We start from the raw sequence: 14,416 nt of genomic DNA, 5'->3' as shown, positions 1-14,416 counted from the left end.
TGAAAGCCAGCATCATCAGTGTGAAACCCAGGAGAAAAGCGAATTAGTTTGTAAAGCCACCTTGCTCAGTCAGGCTCTCTTACCTGATAAATATCTGCATTTGAAAATCTGATAATGGTCTACAAACGTTGGGCTAGATTCTCAGCTGGTGTAAATTGGTGTAGTGCAGTGTTTCCCAAACTTGTTCCGCCGCTTGTTCAGGGAAAGCCCCTGGCAGGCCGGGCCGGTTTGTTTACCTACCGCATCCGCAGGTTCGACCGATTGCGGCTCCCACTGCCCGCGGTTCTCCGCTCCAGGCTAATGGGTGCTGCGGGAAGCGGTGGCCGATACGTCCCTCGGCGTCCCAAGTTTGGGAAACACTCGTGTAGTGTTATCAACTTCAATGGAGCTATGAATATTTACACCAACTCAGGATCTGGCCCATATTGCTGTTTTGACTGATGCTCTGAATAAATGACGGAAAAGCAGAAGGGGACAGAGAGCAAATCACATATAACATATACTGTATGCATGCTCTCATTCCATTTATGAAACATACTGGCATGGACTAGCAAGGATTATGAGGGGTTCTGACTCTTCTTTTGAAGGATGGACTTGTGTGTGTTATACCGTTGGAAGTGGAACCTTGATGCAGGAAATATAAGTGGTTCCTTTTAAAATACAACTCATTTATTATTTCTAAATAGAATGAACACTTCTCTAGCCCATTCACGAGCCTGGCCTTCACTTATTCTCCACTTTGCAATCATTATCTGTATTACCATCTCTCAAATTCTCTCTCTTAGACCTGGTCTACACACAGTTTTTGTACTGATATAACTACTTTGTATAGGGGTGAGATTTTTTTATTGATATAATTATACAGGCACATGTCTTAGTGTGGATACAGATATAAAGTTACCTTATAGCTTATACCCCTTCCCACACAAGAGTAAGATATACTTTTATAAGCAAATTATTCCAACATAATTTGCCAGAAGCTGGGAATGGGCAACAGGGGATGGATCACTTGATGATTACCTGTTCTGTTCATTCTCTTTGGGGCACCCGGCATTGGACACTGTCGGAAGACAGGATACTGGGCTAGATGGACCTTTGGTCTGACCCAGTATGGCCTTCTTATGTTTTTATAATTGTGTCTACATTAGATGGTAGTTCTGCTGTAGCTATAGCAATATATATGAAGCAGTACAACTTTTGTGTGTGAACAAGCCCTTATTCTTTCCTGTACCTGTTTTGCTTCAGACTCACCATTTATTCACGCTTGTAGAGCTGTGCAAATAACTGATTTTTTTGTTGGCTGGCAGTTTGGGAAATATTTAGTTATATTATTCTCATAGCAAAATGTCTGACCAAGTAGTAGTATTTTATCAATCACAGCTGATTAATAACATAGTAAAAGCATCTTGATTGGCTAATAACTTTGATTGGTTAATAATTAGATCACACCGTGTTTTAATATCATGTGCTGCAAAGAGCTGCAGGAGATGCATTAAAAAGCCACTTGCGGCTTGTGAACCTCAGTCTGAGTATCACTGGTTTGAGTGATGTGTGAAGGGGGGTTCTGGTGGTGTGTGCATGTGGGTGAGGAGTCAGCAGCAGTGAGTGGTGTGTTTTGAGGAGGTTACCCAGCGAGAATGGTGTGTTTGTGGGGATCTCACAAGTGATGAGCAGCATGTGTTAGTGCTCAGGTTAGGTTGGGAGGGGCAAAAATGGAAGGTGTGAGTGATGGAAAGGTGTGCTGGGCAGGTCTGAAGCAATGGGTGACAGGTTTGAGATCAAGGAGGCTCATGGTTGAGGAAAAAGGTTAATTACACTTGGTGAGATTGTATATGTGGGGAATTGGTAACTCCACCCCTTTGGCAATCCTTGTACTTTCTCTGGAAATGATTAGGTCTAGCTGTTAATGCCAGCACGGAAGTATTTAAGAGGTTTATGCATCTCTTCTAAGTACAAAACCTTTTCTTTGTTGAGAAATAAAACATAATGTGTAAGGTTTAATTTTTCTTGACTTTTCACTCTATTAATCAGGGGATTCATTAGATAATTCTGTCCAAAGCAGGACTCATGAAATTAGAGAGTCAGATTCAAGTGTAAAATGCATATCTGCAGTACCATATTTGTAAACAGATATTTAGCAATATGATGAAACAAAGTTAATTCCAGGCTAAGTCTATTTTACATATTCATCTTCCTCCATTGTGTTCAAAGTGGAAATCTAGAACAATATGAAAAGTAAGGTTAGATTAACTAGTAATTTATGAATATTCTCTTTATTAAGAGTTTTTGAGAGAACTGTATTTCTATTGGAGCAGTACCATGTCAGTGCTATCCATCTGACAATCTGTGCTTTATGGTGATATTTGTCACTCAAGTGTCTGACTTATTGCAGCTGGGGATTTAAATTTACATTTCATTCTGTCTTGAGAGCATTTGTCTTGCTTTCTTGTCTCACTGGTTTCAGATAAGTATTAATAAAAATTTTGCTTTCAGATTTTTCCCACCTTGAAAATCTCTCCTGCAGGGATAGGTCTTCACTTTATGACACACTCTCATAAGCACTAGAGCTGGGAGGGACACTGTTTTCCTGTTCTGCATCAGGATGAAATTGACACCTTCAAATTTTTTCAGAAAAAAACCAGAAAGAGAGAGAGAGACTCCAGGACAGCCAATAGGCTAGTGATTAGGGCACTCACTTTGGATGTGGAAAAGTGGCTGTCCACCATCTTAAGTGAGTACCTTAATCAACAGGCTGTTGGCCATTGTGAAGAAAGACTCTCTTTCTTCAGTTGTGACTAGATTTTCCAAATGGATGCTAGAAAGCTTTCCTGACAAACATTTAATCAAATCTGGTATGTCCTTGTGAAAAGTTTTGGTTTCAATGACTTGGCATTTTCTGATGAACAATCGTTTAGTCAAAAAATTCCTGAATAGCCACCTGGCTACTCAGTTGAGATCAGATTCTTCATCAATTCTTTTATCTATAAGAGAAAACCCACAATGCATGCTGCTGCCATGACACTATAACCAGTCCTCTATTTCCTCTAAAAGAAGAGCTTTTGGCTGCTTCTGGAACTCTGCTATAAAAGTAATAGTTTTCTTTTGATTTCCTCTCTTTAAAAATGTTTTCGTGTCATTTTGTGCACAGGGAGTCATATTCACCAGTATATTCCAGCTAGGGTGACCAGATGTCTCAATTTTATAGGGACAGTCCCGATTTTTGGGTCTTTCTTATATAGGCTCCTATTACCCCCCTCCCCGATCCCGATGTTTCACACTTGCTGTCTGGTCACCCTAGTTCCAGCTGCTTTGTATTGCTTCTGTCATGCAAAGGAGTCATAAAACCAGTTTAACCAGTCACTTAAATCCAGTTGATGGTAGCTTTGTGTCACAGGAGTGGCTCAAAGGAGCTGAAACATATGGTGAATGTTCTTAAAGGGGAAATAATGTGATGTACTCTGTAAATTTGACTGGTGTTTTATTATTGGCTATAGCGAGGTCAAAACTCACTGGTTCAGTGCCTTCTGCCGGTTGTCTCAAGAATTAGCTCTCCAGCCTACAGAGTGCCTCCTCCTGGCCGGTGTCCCTCCTGGTACCCCTTTACCTTGGGGTGCTGCACCCTGACAGTGCCCCCACAGTCTGGGTCTCCCCTCCCAGGGGAACCCCCAACCCTCTATCCCCACCTTACCTCAGTGGCTACTGCCAGTCAGCATCTAGCCCCTGTTCACTGGGGCAGACTGCAGTCTGTAAACCACTCATCAGCAAGGGGGGTTTGAACCTGCTACCTTTGCCTATTCCCAGGCTACACCTCTGTAACCCCAGTACCTTTCCTAGCCTTTAGCAAGGCCTGCAGCCTGGGAGTTCTCCAGGCTGGAGCTCCCCAGCCCTGCTCCACTCCAGGTACCCTTTTCTCCTAGGCAGCCAGGTCCTTTTCTCTCAAGAGCTAGAGAGAGAGTGCCAGAGCTCCTGGCTCACAGCCCTTTTATAGGGGCAGCTGTGGCTGTTTCCCCAATTAGCCTCGCCTTTTCTCTCAGCCTCAGCCCTCTCCAAGGGCTGGCTTTTAACCCCTTCTGAGCTGGAGCACGGTGACCACCCCTCTACACTGGCTTCTTGACTTTTTTGTTTGTTTGTTTGTTTTTTCTTTGGGCAGGGGTAGCTCAACTAGTTGGATTGGATATTGTCAGACTCTGTCTTTATAGAATGTAGTTGCAAGTACCAATTAGTGGAAGGATGGATAGACTCTCAGAGGCAAATTCAGTAGCAGCAACAGCAAATTCTTGAAACTAATGTATGTTCTAGTTAAGGAGGAACTGTAGAGGGATCATATAGGTTTAGTGTATACCCATGGCTGTGCATCCCTCTCTAACACGCTGGGCTACTCAGTCAGTGGGAAGTACTTCAAACTTTGTGCTTTTTAAGGACAGTGAAATCTGGCCTGATTGAAGTCAATGGGAGTTTTGCTATTGGGTTTTTGACAAAACAAAATATATTGTTTCAAAACTGACATATTTTGATTTGACTGTCCAGCTGCAGTGGCTCATGGAAATTGTCATTCAGGTGCCTTAGTTTTTGAGGAAAAGGATTTGGTTATTGATATTTTTTGTGAAAAGTTGAAATTTGCAGAGGAAAATTTTAACAAAAATCATTTTTGTGTTGTCATCTTCCACGGGAAACCCTTCTCTCCCCCACTGCCCATTTTCCAACTAGTTCTACCTACCGTTCAGCCGCTATGAGCATAGAACTCTATCATTGCTTGTATGGTACATTTCATTCTTATTACTTAGCTACTTTGTATATAGTATGCCTCTATTGTGATAAGTGTGTGTGTGTGTGTGTTGGGGGATGCAGGGGTAAGATGGGCATTCCCAGTAGATTATTGTCATTTGTGCACATGCACCCTGCACAAGAAAGACCTGCACTGTGTGCTTTGCAGTCACATTGACTCCTATTAGCACATAGAAATATCCTGACTTCCCAAACAGTCTTTGTATTGAAGCAATTTTAAAAACAGTTAATACCTACCCTGAGACATCCGGAATACTTTAAAGCCTACAGCAATTTACATCAAGACAAAAAAATGTTGAAGTCAAGCTTTATCATTTCAAGCTGTGCACAGTTGATCATTTGGAGTGGAATGTAATAAGAAAAGCTTTACAACTTACAGAAACTCTTGGGAACGAGAGCACGATGCTTTGCTTTGAATAAAAGAACAGCTTTTGTCATTAGAAAGAAATAAAACGAAATCAGTGTTTGGAGCTGTGTATCTTCTCTGCTTGCTCAGTGGTATTAATTATTTTTCTGTAATCACTTTTTAAACTCCGAGTAACAATGTCATGAGGACAATGAAATACCTCTCGCCAGCTTCCCTTGAATGACACCTCTCTGCTCAACTGAACTCGTGTATTTTGAGGCATAATAAATAGGATCAATAGATTAAAATGGCTTGAAAACAGCTGTGTGTGCACTTTATTTATGCTTACTGAGCATTTTAAGGAGGCTATGCTACATGTCTATTTACTTCAGTCACATTGTTCCAACCTTCCTTTCGGCTTCCTGTTACAAAATCAATCTATTATAATAGTGAAAAAGTGAGCCATTGTAAGGGGTTACACACTGCGAACTAACCTGTAATACTTGTATGAGGTAATCCTAGGTGCTCTCTAGAGGGCAGAGGAGTAATCCTGGAGGCTTCTCACTCTTCTAAGTGTTTGTGTCCTCTCAGGAAACTCTATGATTATGCAGTCGCTGCAGTTTTGAAAGACGGAAGCTAGATACTACAATATGGGACATTTTTTAGGTCGATGGATTATGATGCGTGGGGCAGTTACGTGGTTGTAAACCTGGGGAAGGGGAAGAAGAACAATAGAAAGATAGTAAAGGAAATGATTTTGGTTCTTTGAACTTTAAAGGCTATCCTTGTGTACTGTTTGCAATCTGATTATTCAGCCTGACTTTTCAAATGTTTGCTCTATTTGTTTAGGGTTTTCCTCTCTTTTTTGATTGCTGTCACTAGCCACCCTTGACATTGCCATTCTCCAATGTTCTCCTTCCTGTTCGGTTTTCTTCCTCATGTCAAATAATACGCTACCTTTTCTTTTTCTCTTTGTTTTTGCAGCACAAGAAACGTCATAGGAGAAATGTGGATATTAGCAGGTCAGCAAGGCTATCTCTCTACCAGTATAGGATTGTGACCTCCTATATATTTTCTAGAGGCATTCGGTACATGGAAATTAGTCTTACCTCTTTTCTTCCAAAGGAAATCCCTCCTCCTTCTTTCGCAGCTCCCTTGAACAAAGCTCCCATGAGGTGGATCCATTCTTCTTTGTCTCTCTCTTTCCCACCTGTTACAAAACACTTTTCACCCAAAAAGGAAGTACAATCCATTTCTTCATATTCTACAGCCAAAAGTTACCATAGTACCTATGCATAATTAAAAAGTAAAGTCTACTGGAAAAGCAAAGTCTATTTTTTCCCTAAATAATGTGGAAAAATATTTTTAAAAGCAAACAAATATTTGGAATTAAGTGGAACGTATAAACCTTACCTTGGAAAGGAGGTATGATTCATAATTGTCTGCAAATTGTCAGAAATATTCTTCTGCACGTTCTTGCTGCAGGTCCTATAATTCATACTCGTTAATGACTTAGGGAGCAAGCTGGAGCTTTTTAAATAATAGTTTGCAAGAATGATAATTGCAGGCCTGTCAGATGGTACATAAAGCTATGGAGACACCCTGTGCATGTGAGAGGCCTACATTATAAGAGGAAAATCATGATTGCCTGATAAGGACAGTTGAATTATACTTAACTATTACGTTAAGTCTCAAAGGAACATGTGGAGGTCAAAATCAGTGGTTGTTAAACTACTTTAAAGGTGAACTGCAAAAAATATTTCTTATTCCTTTACTTCTCCTTTATGGACTTTTGCAGCCTCTGAGCTCTGTCCAATCATGCCTAGGGGTCAAAGGGCCTCCAGCAGTCATCTTATTTGTAGTCTTTTCCTTGACATAGTCTCTGGGTGAGAGAGAAAGCTAGGAGGTTGCATAAGATCAAAACAATCATTTTCCGATGTAATCAACAGATCAAGAGTAGGCTGCTTCCTTTCTTCATTGTGCCACATTCTAGACTGAACTGACCACAAAAACCCAAAAGGCCAGTGAAATGTTTCAGTTTGCCAAAGAGTATTGCATACGTTTTTAATTCTGAAATCCTGTGCCATTCCTAGTAAGTAAGCAGTAACTGAGTGAAGCACAAAAACAAAGTGTATGTTTTCAAGAGGCTAAAATGAAATAACTTACACACAGCTGGTTTTAAAAAAGGAGAAACTACACATGGTTCAACTTCTGCAGATTGTAATAATGAGCTATGTACACCTGCAACGGTAACCAAATGCCAGTTGCCTGACACGGCTAGCATTTCTGAGATCCCTCAAGGACCAGCATTTTAAGTCTTTTCCTGCACGTAACTTTGGCAAACAAGGCCATTATTTCTGTTCATCCTGGTTTGCTGATTTTCAATGGCTCCATTATTCTGAAGCTAATGACAGCATACTTTATTTTTACTGTTGTACTGCTTTTAGGTGCAATCTACTTTTGTCTAAGTTCTCAGCTGAAGCTTTCACACACTCTAACTGGAGAAAGATTTCAGACAGATTTGAGAGGCACCAAGCTTCTTCGTATTATCATGAAGTAGTTGATATTCTTCAAAAGTCCACAAAGAATGTTGGCAACATTCTATCTTTTCAGTACTCTCCAGAAGAGAAAAGAAAACAAGAAGATCCTAGTGAAAATACTAAGTAGGATACTATCTTGCCACACAGACTTCTAATACTGAACAAGCTGAAAATATACCCGAAACTGGAGATGTTGACTTCAGCTTTATTCATCTGCTTTGTCTGCAGGCAGAATATGATCATGATATGTTACAGTAGTTGAAAAAGAATCAAGATAAATTCACAAGTCCAATTATTCAGAATGAGATAATAGAAATCATGGATCTTAAAATCATGAGGGATATTTCTGCAAAAATATCTGGAAACTGGTATACAATTATGGTAGAAGAAACAACAGAGCTCTCTAAAAAATAGCAGAGAATTTGGCATGTGAGAATATTATTACAAATAAAGAGATCCAAAGAGATACTGCTGAAACTATTTACAAAATCACAAGATTGATATAAAAATCTCCCAAGTGAGACGCTGTATTTCTAAACATAAAATATGAAACATTAAGTATAGAACCAGGCATCTATGTGCCCCCCAAGATGGGGTTCCTGTACAGAAGCATTGGCTTTAATGTCTGAAAATTACCTTGTCATGTGTAAAATTACCTGCACCTCTACCAATGTGATAAATGCCATCATGTGCCAGCAATGCCTCTCTGCCATGTACATTGGCCAAACCGGACAGTCTCTACGCAAAAGAATAAATGCACACAAATCTAACATCAGGAATCATAACATTCAAAAACCGGTAGGAGAACACTTCAACCTCTGTAGCCACTCAGTAAAAGATCTAAGGGTAGTAATTTTGCAACAGAAAAGCTTCAAAAACAGACTCCAATGAGAAACTGCTGAGCTTGAATTAATATGCAAACTAGATACCATTAGCTTGGGTTTGAATAGAGACTGGGAGCGGCTAGGTCATTACACATATTGAATCTATTTCCTCATGTTAAGTATCCTCACACCTTCTTATCAACTGTCTAAATAGGCCATCTTGATTATTACTACAAAAGTTGTTTTCTCCTGCTGATAATAGCTCATCTTAATTAATTAGCCTCTTACAGTTTGTATGGCAACTTCCACCTTCTCTGTATGTATATATATCTTCTTACTGTATGTTCCATTCTATGCATCCGATGAAGTGGGCTGTAGCCCATGAAAGCTTATGTTCTAATAAATTTGTTAGTCTGTAAAGTGCCACAAGTACTCCTGTTCTTTTTGTAATGTGTGTAGCTTAGAAAGTTGTGAAAGATACAATGAAAAATCTTGAAATGAGACCTTGAATTGGCGGCATAGCAGCTGAGTTGGAAAAGTTCAACTTGTTGTTTGGTACTGAATTAAGTTAAAAACTCCTAAACATGGTAGGCAGTCTGCCCAAAATTCTGCAAGGGCTGGACATTTCAGCAACAGAAGGCCAATTTCTTATGGGAAAAAAAAAACTTCTTAATTCACTTCAGTCCTGGTCAGTGACTGGGATGTGGCAATTGTGCCTAGAGGCTAGAGCAGGAGTCAGTAGTCAGGAATTCTTTGGATTCTTTGACCATGAGATGGTGTTCCAAGAAGGAGGAGTGCTCGTTAGAGATGGGCTCCACCTAACGAAGAGAGGGAAGAACATCTTCACAAGCAGGCTGGCTAACCTAGTAAGAAGGGCTTTAAACTAGGTTCACTGGGAGAAGGAGACCAAAGCCCTGAGGTAAGTGGGGAAGTGGGATCCCAGGAGGAAGCACGAACAGGAGAGGATGAGCGGGGAGGACTCCTGCCTCAAACTGAAAAAGCGGGACGATCAGCAAGTTATCTTAAGTGCCTATACACAAATGCAAAAAGCCTGGGAAACAAGCAGGGAGAACTGGAAGTCCTGGCACACTCAAGGAATTATTACGTGATTGGAATAACAGACTTGGTGGGATAACTCACATGACTGGAGTACTGTCATGGATGGATATAAACTGTTCAGGAAGGACAGGCAGGGCAGAAAAGGTGGGAGTTATACTGTATGTAAGAGAGCAGTATGACTGCTCAGAGCTCTGGTATGAAACTGCAGAAAAACCTGAGAGTCTCTTGATTAAGTTTAGAAGTGTGAGCAACAAGGGTGATGTCATGCTGGGAGTCTGCTATAGACCACCAGACCAGGGGGATGAGGTGGACAAGGCTTTCTTCCAGCAACTAACAGAAGTTACTAGATCACAGGCCATGGTTCTCATGGGAGACTTCAATCACTCTGATATCTGCTGGGAGAGCAATACAACGGTGCACAGACAATCCAGGTTTCAGAGCAGCAGCCGTGTTAAGGGTAACAAGAAGGGTTTCTTCAGGTATGTCAGCAACAAGAAGAAAGTAAAGGAAAGTGTGGGCCCCTTACTGAATGAGGGAGGCAACCTAATGACAGATGATGTGGAAAAAGTTAATGTACACAATGCTTTTTTTGCTTCTGTCTTCATGAACAAGGTCAGCTCCCAGACTGCTACACTGGGCAGTACAGCATGGGGAGGAGGTGACCAGCCTCTGTGGAGAAAGAAGTGGTTCAGGACTATTTAGAAAAGCTGGACAAGCACAAGTCCATGGGGCCGGATGCGCTGCATCCAAGGGTGCCAAAGGATTTGGCAGATGTGATTGCAGAGTCATTGGCCATTATTTTTGAAAACTCATGACAATTGGGGGAGGTCCCAGATGACTGGAAAAAGGCTAATTTAGTGCCCATCTTTAAAAAAGGGGAGAAGGAGGATCCGGGGAACTACAGGCCAGTCAGCCTCACCCCAGTCCCTGGAAAAATCATGGAGCAGGTCCTCAAGGAATCAATTCTCAAGTGCTTAGAGGAGAGGAAAGTGATCAGGAAGAGTCAGTATGGATTCACCACAGGCAAGTCATGCCTGACTAACCTAATTGCCTTCTATGACAAGATAACTGGCTCTGTGGATGAGAGGAAAGCAGTGAACGTGGTATTCCTTGACTTTAGCAAAGCTTTTGATACAGTGTCCCACAGTATTCTTGCCAGCAAGTTAAAGAAGTATAAGCTGGATGAATGGACTATAAGGTGGATAGAAAGCTGACTAGATTGTCGGGTTCAATGGGTGGTGATCAATGGCTCCATGTCTAGTTGGCAGCTGGTACCAAGTGGAGTGCCCCAAGGGTCAGTTCTGGGGCTGGTTTTGTGCAATATCTTCATTAATGATCTGGAGGATGGCGTAGACTGCACTGTCAGCAAGTTTGCAGATGACACTAAACTGGGAGGAGTGGTATATATGCTGGAGGGTAGGGATAGGATACAGAGGGCCTTAGACAAATTAGAGGATTGGGCCAAAAGACATCTGATGAGATTAAACAAGGACAAGTGCAGAGTCCTGTACTTAGGACAGAAGAATCCCATGCATTGCTACAGACTAGGGACTGAATGGCTAGGCAGCAATTCTGCATAAAAGGTCCTAGGGGTTACAGTGGACGAGACGCTGGATATGAATCAACAGTGTGCCCTTGTTGCCAAGAAGGCTAATGGCATTTTGGGCTGTATAAGTAGGGGCATTGCCAGCAGATCGAGGGACGTGATCGTTCTCCTCTATTTGACATTGGTGAGGCCTCATCTGGAGTACTGTGTCCAGTTTTGGGCCCCACACTATAAGAAGGATGTGGAAAAATTGGAAAGAGTCCAGCGGAGGGCAACAAAAATGATTAGGGGGCGGGAGCATGTGACTTATGAGGAGAGGCTGAGGGAACTGGGATTGTTTAGTCTGCAGAAGAGAAGAATGAAGGGGGGCGGGATTTGATAGCTGCTTTCAACTACCTGAAAGGGGGTTCCAAAGAGGATGGATCTAGACTGTTCTCAGTGGTAGCAGATGACAGAACAAGGAGTAATGGTCTCAAGTTGCAGTGGCGGAGGTTTAGGTTGGATGTTAGGAAAAACTTTTTCACTAGGAGGGTGGTGAAGCACTGGAATGGGTTACCTAGGGAGGAGGTGGAATCTCCTTCCTTAGAGGTTTTTAAGGCCAGGCTTGACAAAACCCTGGCTGGGATGATTTAGTTGGAGATTGGTCCTGCTTTGAGCAGGGGGGTGGACTAGATGACCCCCTGAGGTCCCTTTCAACCCTGATATTCTAGGGTTCTATGAGTCTAATTGGATCCCAATAAGGCCAGAGTTGGAGTCAGAAGCCAAGATCCAGAGCAAAGAGTCAGTGTTGAAGTCAACAATTGGAATTGAGGGTTAGGATTGGGCTACCTGGAGTGAGGCAAGGTTGGGTGCAGAGCAGGAGCATGGCTAGGAACAAACAGGCACAGGAACTATCACTGCTGTGGGTGAATGCTTTGAGTAGATACTGAACTGCTGCTTCTGGGCTTAAGAGCTAGTCTGCTGACTCTTCCACCTAATCAGGTAGTATAGCCAATCAGGCAGCCTAATACAGGCCAGCTGCCCTCATTAGGTTCCCCCGGAGACTGGCTCTCTGCAGGCTCTGATTCCTGAGAGTACCTACCTCCTTGAAGGCTCCTCACAGGGGCCTCGAGGCCTGGTTTCTCAGGGTACTTCCAATGGAATTCTTGCAATTAGTCTGGGACATGTATGTTCTCTACCAGTTCCCAAGACTGCTCTTCTGGACTGTAGCCTTCCCAGTCCACCATGTCCTATAGCCTTCCCAAAACTTGCTAAGACTCAAGGATTTTGTGGACTAAGTACTCCTCTTGTCCATAGACTATGAGTGACTGATGGGAGCAGTCTGGATATAGGTTCTCAGTGCAGGGCTTTCAAAGTATGATGTGAAAGACAGGGAGGATCTTCAATGACTTGGGTAGCTGTAACCAGAAAGGTGCTGGATTTACCCATTAAAGCACCCCAGGTATTGGTCACCTAGTTGGCGGATGGGTGGCTCAATTTAAAATTCTGGGAAGAGAGCCACACCTTGTCCTTATGGCCAGGCTGGGGCTGTCCCGGTAGTTTTGGTTCACATGGTGTTTATACGCTTCTTGCAAGTGTTCCTTGAGCTCCCGGTGCAGGTGGGGGGCTATATCCATGGCAGTCCGTACTGGGGAACTGACAGGTAAGAATGGGGATTCAAACCTGGGTCTCCCATATCCTGGTTGACTATTTTAACCAATGGGCTAAGGTTATAAATGGGGGCACTACCTTTTTCTCCTCCAGAAAAGCACTACACTGTCTTAAGTACCCAACTCCTGGAGAAGATTCACAGCTGTGAATTCCAAGTGGAGTCATGCACCTCCCTCCAGCTGGGATTTAGGTACCTAATTCCATTTGAGGGGCTTAAGTTTTACCCCTCTGCTCAGCATTTACTATTGGCTAGCCTATGTGGCTCCCTGCTTTGCATGCTGGCTTTTATGAATCCCATTCCTATGTGCCAAACTCTCCCCATGCCTTGTATAGGGAGCTTGAGCGCCTGACTCAGAGTGTTGAGCAGTGAATCCTTTTAAGCTGATCCTGTCATTTTAAAATGGAAATTCTTTTCCAGATCAGCTGGCTCAGCTCACTAGATAACCAGTGCTCTGCATATCTTTCATTTCAAGGATGGACGTTCCAGAGGAGAAATGAGTTTGGTTTGATTTACACCCACTGCATCATTGACTGTGTAACACAGAAAATAACAACCATGATCTGAGTGAGAACTCTGACTGAATTTAAATATGACATGTATTGACTGTGCATAGTGTGAACAGTGGTTGTGGATAGAAAGGTTTTTTTGCATTCTTCTTGAAACTCAAAATCTTTCCTAAGTTGCACAAGGGAACATGTCGTTGGCCAGAATCATACAGAAATGCCATTTGATTATCATTATTAAAAGATCTTGGATTTTAAATTCTCAGAAATGAAATGATTATATTTAGAAGGTTAATTTAATTATGCATTAAATTGGGACTTTTATTCTTTCCCTGCTGTCTTTTCCATACCTTGGCATATAGCCTAGTGTATATTACCAGCATGTTGCATGATATCTCTTCACAAAAATGATCCCATGTTAATTAACAGTATTCTTCAAAGACACTGTGGTGAAACCCCTTCATTATTAAGTGTGTTAATTTCCATTCAGAAGTATCAAAATACACAAACTACTGCTAAAGATTTAAAATACTGAAACCAAAAATGTAACCAATAAATCTATTTTCAGTCTGAATTAAATAATTAAAAATAACACTGTGCATAGTAAACAAGTCCTAGACTTTGTGCAATTAATTATGATTATTAATAGGTGTGTCTGAAATTCACTGACAGAGCACTGAAGTGACAACCCCCTTTTATGAAAATATGCCTGGTTGTCGCTTGGATGGTGTGTCTCTCAAAAACACTACGACCTTGGACTCACTATGTGTGCAGCCCTAGTGTAAACAAAGGATAACCTAGATATGCTGTAAAAAGGAGAAATAATATCTACCCCAGAGGGCTGTTGAGGCTAAATATATCAATGTCTATAAAGCTCTTTGAGAGCCTCAGAAGGAAGTTGCTGTTTAGAGGGACTCCTTAACTGTTCTATCTGTTAAAAAACTTCTAATGATAGTAGGGCCTCAGTGGAACTTTTTAAGTGCACATACTGAAACAGCGAAGTATTTTCTAGAAAGTGGTAAGACCAAATGTACGGTTTCAGAGGAACAGCCGTGTTAGTCTGTATTCGCAAAAAGAAAAGGAGTACTTGTGGCACCTTAGAGACTAATCAATTTATTTGAGCTCATGCTCAAATAAATTGGTTAGTCTCTAAGGTGCCACA

Source organism: Caretta caretta, chromosome 1 (assembly GCF_965140235.1).
Source record: "Caretta caretta isolate rCarCar2 chromosome 1, rCarCar1.hap1, whole genome shotgun sequence".
Taxonomy (NCBI): Eukaryota; Metazoa; Chordata; order Testudines; family Cheloniidae; genus Caretta; species Caretta caretta.
The sequence above is the reverse complement of the archived record's forward strand: the minus strand, read 5'-3'. Positions refer to the sequence as shown.